This window comes from Solanum stenotomum, chromosome 2, assembly GCF_019186545.1.
Source record: "Solanum stenotomum isolate F172 chromosome 2, ASM1918654v1, whole genome shotgun sequence".
Taxonomy (NCBI): domain Eukaryota; kingdom Viridiplantae; phylum Streptophyta; class Magnoliopsida; order Solanales; family Solanaceae; genus Solanum; species Solanum stenotomum.
In genome coordinates this window covers 52,072,208-52,080,528 of record NC_064283.1, presented here as the reverse complement: position 1 = coordinate 52,080,528, position 8,321 = coordinate 52,072,208, and the positions used below count along the sequence as shown (strand labels likewise).

Sequence of the window (8,321 nt, the reverse complement as noted above, 5' to 3'; positions counted from 1 at the left end):
GTAAATATATAATAAATGATTAAAAGTATCTTGATATCTAATTATTTTTATCTTTTACATAATTTATCATGATAAATGTTTGATGATATAATTGTCTTGTTAAACTGAGTGATGTCTTTATGTAGCGATTAAACATCACTTTTTCTACTTTTTTGTACATGAAAAATATAGAATCTGATAATTTATGGTTAGAATAACTCCTTGTGAAAAAAATTATCTGAAAGTTTTCGATAATCAATATTATTTGTAAACCGTTAAAAATGTACACCACAACAACATAAATAATTTTTTTTAGAGACAATCTACTTGTCTGAGGTCAAACGTTCACCATTTTTCGATATTGTTACTTTGTTAGTCTAACAAAATTTATAGAAGGAGAAAAATAAATGGATAAATTATCTATATACACACCTTTAAAATAAATTTGAAACGACAGCAAAATAATATTGTTGACCCTTTAAAAATTTCATTCTTCATTAAACTGCTGCTCCGAAGGTCCTTCTAGATGCTTCATCAATGCAACTTTACGACTTTTTTAGCAATATGTATGTATAATTTTTGCATTATGAAAGTACAAGTAGATCAAAATGTTGGATTCTTGACTCGTGTTAAAGAAATATTCTTGAACATTAAAAAAATTAAAAAATGAGTATAACCTAGATAACTCTAATGCTCAGCAATGACTTGGGACATAAAGGACAACAAATCTATGTTAATACACATATCTTTTGCAGCTTAAGATATTACTTTTATATAGAGCAGGTTTTGTTTCATATTCTTCAAATTAAGCTTGCCGAAAATAGTCATAACGCACACCAAATTTTTTTTAGAAGAGCCGAATGAGAAGGAAAAAAAAGAAAAACATTGAAAGGACGAAAACTTTGTCCAAGTGAGATCATATACATACCAAAAGAAAAATAATCAATACAATTTTAAGGAGACCACAAAACAGCGAGAAAAAACATACATTAAAGGGAGTAAACTATGAGACATCCAACGATGGTAACAAATCATTCTAACCAGAAAAGTTTCTATGTTTTGAAATAACATACCTCAAAAATTTGACTAACACTTCAATCAACTTTCTATTCTTAAAGTACTCATAATATCTACTGATAAAATTTAGTAAAAATAGATAACAACAACATAAAAACCGAAAAACATGGGCATGCAAAGTTATTTACTCTTAGAGGATTTTCTAAAGAACACAAAATCTCATCCTTGTATGTGAAGGAATGATGTTGTTGATGAAGAAATTAGAGATTTGTGAGGGCTTTTTTTTATTGTACCTTCAACAGTTCCACTACAGAAACATAAACAACAAAGTTTAAATCATGTACTAAAAAATAACAATAACAATGGATAATATAAGCATAAATCAATGACCGCAAAAAACATACCAGGATCTGTAACAATAGAATGAAACAGAATGGAAAAACAAAACAATAGTGTCAGTGAGACAATTAACAGGAGTAAAGTACACAAATATTTAATTGTCCATAAGAAGAAGAAGAAGAAATTCAAAAATTTTCATTGTTTTAAAATGAGAGGAAATTCATCTATTTATGGACAACAAAGTAGTGTGAACAAATGCTTATTGTGTCTTATCAGAGAGGTCACAACTCCTTGGAAAAGTTACAATCCTTCGGGAAGGTCACAACCTTTCATAAAAGTCACAACTTTTCATAAAAGTCGCAACTATTCATAAAAATCGCAACTTTTCAATAAAGGTTTTTCATAAAAGTCGCAACTTTTCATGAAAGAGGAAGTCTAGTTTTGAAAATAAAATAAATTAAAAGGGAATCCTAGTTTGTGGTGGCGTCACGTAGGTGAGTCTAGAATTTTCTCATATATATATATATATATATATATATATGATATGATTATTTAATAAATAACTTATCTAAATTTTCAAAGTTGAATATAGGTGATTCTCTCAACAAAAAAAGAAAAAAAATGAACCATAGGGCTATATAAACAAGTAGTCTACTAAATGGAACTTAGTTTCAAGTTCTAACCTGAAATTGAGCAGAGAATAGTTACAAGCTTACTAGTTCAAACTAAACAACACTCTTTTAACTCTTTAACATAGATGTTTCAACATCTCATTGAGATAATTTCATCATACAAAAAAAATAAAAAATTTAAGAGTAAATGTGTTAATGCAGAAGTGCAGACGACTCGTGAAGAATGAGTTTGTTAAAGTTGAATGTAATAAGAATATATCGTTTGAAAAGCTAGTCAATCTTTGCCTCCTGTTCTGCTTCTGCTGACTCTGTTACATTACATTGGCAGACAACAAACTGAGCAAACTACAGTTTCTTCAGCTGGAAGGATCTCGTTGTGATAGCAGTGTTTAACAGGCAGAGGAGATCCCATTGCACATCTAAATAATCCTAACTTTGCAAAATATTCAGCCAATTCCGGAACAATATTTAAGCATTCCATCATTACATCAGTTGATGATCCCTTTCTGATAATCATCATTCGAAGTTTCACAAGCATCCATCAATCTTAACACTTCCTGTAAGCTGCTGCTATAGTGAGCTGCTTGTTCTACTCTAGCAACTGAATTCTCTATGCTCTCCTTAAGATTTGGGATTTCTCATTTCGCGTAAAGATGAGAAACAAAATCTTAATTATAACGACAAGCAGAATTAATGCGGTGTCTAAATTACTTTTTACTGTGAAAGGACAAAGGTGTTTGCTTCATATAGGAGCCATTCACAGGACCAATTCCAAACCTCTTTCACAACTTTACACCAAATTAGAAGCAAAGAACTTGATTCACCACCACCTTTATACCATTCTAATTACCTATATAAACCCCTTCTCAATATTTTTACAACACACAACAATATTTAACTACACTTGCCTTTCTAAAACCTCTTTAACTTTTTTTTTTCCTCCCTTGAAATGACAAGTGTTAACCCATTGAATGAAAAGGTATCCATTACTACAAACCCAATGAATAATATGTGAAGTGGATCTGCTGATGTTGCTGCCAATAGAATGCACCCAATGAGTAATCCAACTACAGGCCATCACATCAACCCTTTGAATGTCCAAATCAATCCTCATTCTGTTGTCAAACCAGTGAGTCATGACATGGTATGCCATTTGAATTGTGCAATCATATCATTTAAATATTGATCACGTTATTTCAATCACCTAATTATATTATGTCTCAACAGATACCAGCTAGTGCGGTACCTGCTGCTCATCATACAACTCCGATCAATCCACAAACATCAAATCTCGCAGCTAGACTTCCACACAGGAGAGGTGATCATCGTATGTTCTTGACATCTGATGATAATACAATGATGAAGCACATTGAAAAAACTCATATCCCAGATGGCCGTGACTTTGATGTCAAGCCTCTTGTTCATATCATTGAGGACATTGTGCATCGTGCTACTCGCATTGCTGGACATGTTCATGTACGTATCATCATCCACTTCACTTTTCTTTACAGTTTCATTAATTTCTATATACTGACAGTATCAAAAATATTAAACTGTTACGTACTTTATAATTATATCAGAATAACATTATTTTCATGATTCTTTAAAAAAAATTGGGAATTTTAGGAAGCTAAAGTCCAAGCACATCTGCAAGCATTGGAAGAGAAGGCTCCCCACAGTGGACTTACTGAAATACTCGACTATTTGGCATATCCTATACAAATTAAAGGATTAAAATGGAGGTAAATGCATTACAACTTCTTTTTTAAGATGCGGAGAATTGAACCATAACTATGAAGGTGGAAGTTCAGGTAGCCAACCAACTGCGCTATTAAGATTCCCGTATTACAACCTTTTTTATCCCAATATTAATATATATTTATTTTCAGTAAATGAACATCTTTCTAATCGGACTACAACAATTCTTCTCTTTTACACTATCAATACAATTTAATCGATTATTATGAGTCATTATTTGATGGTTCATATAAATGTAAATATGACAGTTGATCAGCAAATATGCTAACAAAGAAGACGCACATTTAACAACAATGTCACTGCTTCACTCACTCACAACCTATGCCTGGGACACGAAAGTAGCAATAACTTTCGCGGCTTTTTCCCAGCTATATGGTGAATTTGGTCTACTTGTTCATCAGTACACCACAAATCCACTGGCTAAGTCTGTTGCAATCATCATGGAACTTCCAGAAATTATGACGCGTCAGGATGTTCTCAAGCAGAAATTCGATGCAATCCATGATCTGATCGACAAAATGTTGGATGTCACAAAGTGCATTATGGAGTTTAGAGACGTTCAATCGTCTCACAATCAACATGTTATCACACAAGAATTGGAAATGTTGATCAATACTGCCCATATTTCCACTGCTGTTTATTGGACTATGAGGGCTGCTGTCATGTGTGCAGCTATGATTTTGAATCTCATTGCCATTGGCCACGAGTATGTTTTCTTCACTCTTTCAACACTCAACGTACTTTTAGGAGTACGTTGAATTTAACTTATATATACAGATAATTAGCATAAGCATACCAAGTGAGATTATCATGATCAATTTGATAAATGGTATATGTGTATGATATTAATTATCAGGCAAATTTCTTCAACATCGGAGGCTTGGGAGATATCTAGTTTGGCTTACAAGCTTGCAAACATATTGGATCACCTGAGAAAGGTTCTTAACTTTTGTCACCAAAAGATTGGTAAGTTATGTTTACTATGTTCATTCTTATAAGTTATGTTGTAAAAAGAAGTGTGATATTTAATTGAAGTGTCATTTTTGTGATAATAATACAGAGGAGAAGAGGCAATATGATGCATTTGAAGCAATTCTACGACTTCTAAGGACACCTCAACTTGATAACATGAAGATACTCTCAATGTTGATTCACTCCAGGGATGATCAGCTCCCACTTTTTGATGGAACTCATAAGAGAAGGGTAATAATTTTATTACATACTCTCACAATATAAAGATTTTTTTCACATTCAAGACAATAATCATATAGTGAGCATTTACTTGTACGTTAGTTATCTTATAGGTGATCAAATATAAAAGAAAAAGATCATTTAAATTCTCATTTTTTGGAAGGCACAACCAAATAAATCATATTTTATTACTGTCAGTGTATAGAAGTTGAACTCGTATACATTTGTGGAACGACAATTAAGTCTTGATGTGCTAAGAAGGAAGCATGTTTTACTTTTGATCTCCGACTTAGACATTGCACCCGAAGAGCTGTTTGTTCTCCACCACATGTACGATGAATCCAAGACACAACCAAACAAGCCAGAGAGCAACTATGATGTTGTCTAGATGCCTGTGGTCGACAAGAGACTAACACCATGGACTGAAGCAAAACAAATGAAATTTGAAGAAGTACAAGCTTCAATGCCATGGTACTCAGTGGCACATCCTTCGATGATCGATCCAGCAGTGATAAAGGTGCATTAAAGAAGTGTGGGGATTCAAGAAAAAGCCTCAGCTTGTTGTTCTTGATCCTCTAGGCAAAGAATCAAACAAACTATTCTGCAAGCCTCTTAGAGTAGTAAAGATTAGAGGGACAGGGCCCCAGCCTACCCATAAAGATATATACAACAAACGGTAACAAACCTCCCAACTCTGGCAGCTCCGGAGGAAAGGGGCTAGCCAATCGGATAAAAGTCAATCCTACTGCTGAGGAATAATGCTTACCATATGTTGTGGATTTGGGGAAGTTTGGCTGATAAGTGCTTATGTTCCTAGATGTTTTGATGATCTCTTCACAAGTGCAGGGACCTGGTCCTCTGTAGAGTATGAATACTCGTCCAGTGGTCAAAGTGCTGTAAAGCTGGAAAACTGTCTGCGTCAAAAAGTTGGTGAAGTTGCAGAGTACTCCACCAATCAAAAGCGACGAGGTTGTGTGTTCATTGGATAATAACTTTTCATGTCTAAATATATCCAAGGAAAAACAACAAACTAATTCATTCATTTTCAAAGAGAGAAATATTTCAAGCTTCAAGAACAGCAGGGACCTGATCGATTGCTTCAAGTGCTTCGTGTACCAGCTGTTATTGTGTTTGCTTGTAATAGTGCTTACCTTGTAGGATTCGTTTCGTTGTGATAAGAAATGTTTCAACTTGTGTGAATCATTGTGAGTTCTGAGTTAGAGTTAACTTGGTTCTTACTCTAAAATCTATATTAATCAGGATAGAATTAGTATAGTGGGTAGTGTGGTATCTACTCTAGCTCGTCTAAGTAATAGGAGGTGTTACTTAGAGTAGGGATTAGCAGGCTAATCTCGATTTGTAACTGACTTTTACTTTTGCTTAGAGAAGATTAGTGAAAAACAGTTCTAAAAGTCCTGGCAGGCCAGGTCGTGGTTTTACTCCCTTGAGCAAGGAGGTTTCCACGTAAACTCTCTTGTCAATCTTTACTTTTCATTACTTGTTCTTTACTGTTTTAGTTTCAACTGTGCTGAGGACCTGGTCCCATTGACACTGGTGGACACATACATTCCAACATTGGCCTTTCCTTTTACCAAAGCTAGGGAAACAACTTTGTGGAAGGAACAAACTTGGAATATTGAACTCTTAGCTGATTCCATTAATTGATCAAAACGTTTTCACTTGGGTACGTAACACATCTACTTATATCAACAATTTATAATACAAAATCGTAGACCATGATTAAAAATATACAATATGTGTAGATTAGTGAAGGCAAATGCATATGCTTGTACGGAGGAAAAGATGTTGAATGGATCAGATCATTCACCTCAGCAACGCGGGCTGTTGCAAATGCAGCTTGCGTTCCACTAGAGATGCTCTACGTGGGGAAAAAACCCCAAAGGAAAGAGTCCGGAAGAACTGCTCAATAATCCAAATTGAAAACTTGAGCCACGTGGTGCAAGACCAAACTCTAATTTGGTTCTTTTGGGAAAGGCTAGAAAGCATGTGGCACTCCAGGACTCAACAAGACATCCCAGGTGAAACTGACCCCATCCTTCAGGAAATTGTGACGATTCTGAGCTATGATGGAAGTGATCTTGGATGGGCTGTTTTCCGCCGCGGATTGGCTGAAATGACAAGAGGTAAAGGTGATTTGATAGTGCAAGTTATGAAGGGATTTGATCATTGGAGAGATGAAGTGAGTGACATTACTACATTTGTTCCTGCATTGGACCGTCAACTTCGTGATCTTCATAGTCCTCATCATTGTACTCGACTAATTCTACCGAGTACCACTGGACATGTTCCTGAGAGAGTGGTTTGTGCTGAATGTAGCCGTCCAATGGAGAAGTTTATCATGTACCGCTGCTGCACTGATTGAGGATTTATGGTACATGGATGAAATTAAATTCGTCTAGTATGGAGTTGTGTCGCTTCTAGAGGACTATATATTTAATTTGAATAAAATGACCACTACTAGTCCTCTGTTTGTGCTTACTTTAACTTACCTTTATGTTTAGAATAAAAATGTCATGTACTTGTTTTTGAGATTTGAGTATGTGATGCATTAATGCTATAGGCTATATAGCCTTATGCAATATTAATGAAAATCAATAAACAACATTTCCAATTATGTAAAGTATTTTTCTGTTTTAAGTTTACCCAAATTGGTTGTGCATGTTATATTGTGAATGAACTCAAAATTAATTGATGGTCAATTGTAGTCACATATTTATTGGATATATCTACGAGACTAGATTTAATATTTGTAATTAAAATAATTTTATTTACTGTTCAGCAGCACTAGTCCCTATATCTCAGTGGTAGAGCGCCAGTCTTGTAAACTGGAGGTCTGTAGTTCGATCCTGCATGGGGCAGAATCTATTTATTTTATAATCATTTGAAATTTTTTTCCGACTTTGCCCTCAAATATTCCTTGTATAAATTATTTTTCTCCACTAAATCTGAACAATGGCAGATTTAACCATGAATTTGTGTGTAACACCTCGCTATTTGAAAGAACTAGAAAGAACTAAAATTAGAAAGAAATCATTTTTGAAATAATCAAATTTGGAAAGTTTGACAAAGTTAAGCAAAGTATGAGTTTTGAGTCAACTGCAAACGACCATAACTCCTAGCTCAGAATGAGTTAGGTGTGCTACTAGATATTGTAGGAAAGATCTTTGAATTATCTTTCTAACACCGCCGAGTTTGCTCAGTTCCGAGTTCGTATGAGGGAGATATGTTTATTTGAAGTTGGGCTGTCTAGATAAGAAAATTTTTTTGAACTAAGACTCGAACCGTTCTTCATAGTGAGTGAGATTTTACCAAGGAATTAAAAATTTCTTAAGTGTTAAGGTAACTAGATGTAGCACCTTGAGTTCCAAAAAGAACTAAATTGGA

General features: G+C 34.4%; 1 pseudogene; it reads left to right on the top strand.

Moving 5' to 3' along the window:
* The first annotated feature begins 2,916 nt into the window (after positions 1-2,916).
* On the top strand, positions 2,917-7,306 carry LOC125855272 (protein SIEVE ELEMENT OCCLUSION B-like; annotated as a pseudogene).
* The last annotated feature ends 1,015 nt before the right edge of the window (positions 7,307-8,321 follow it).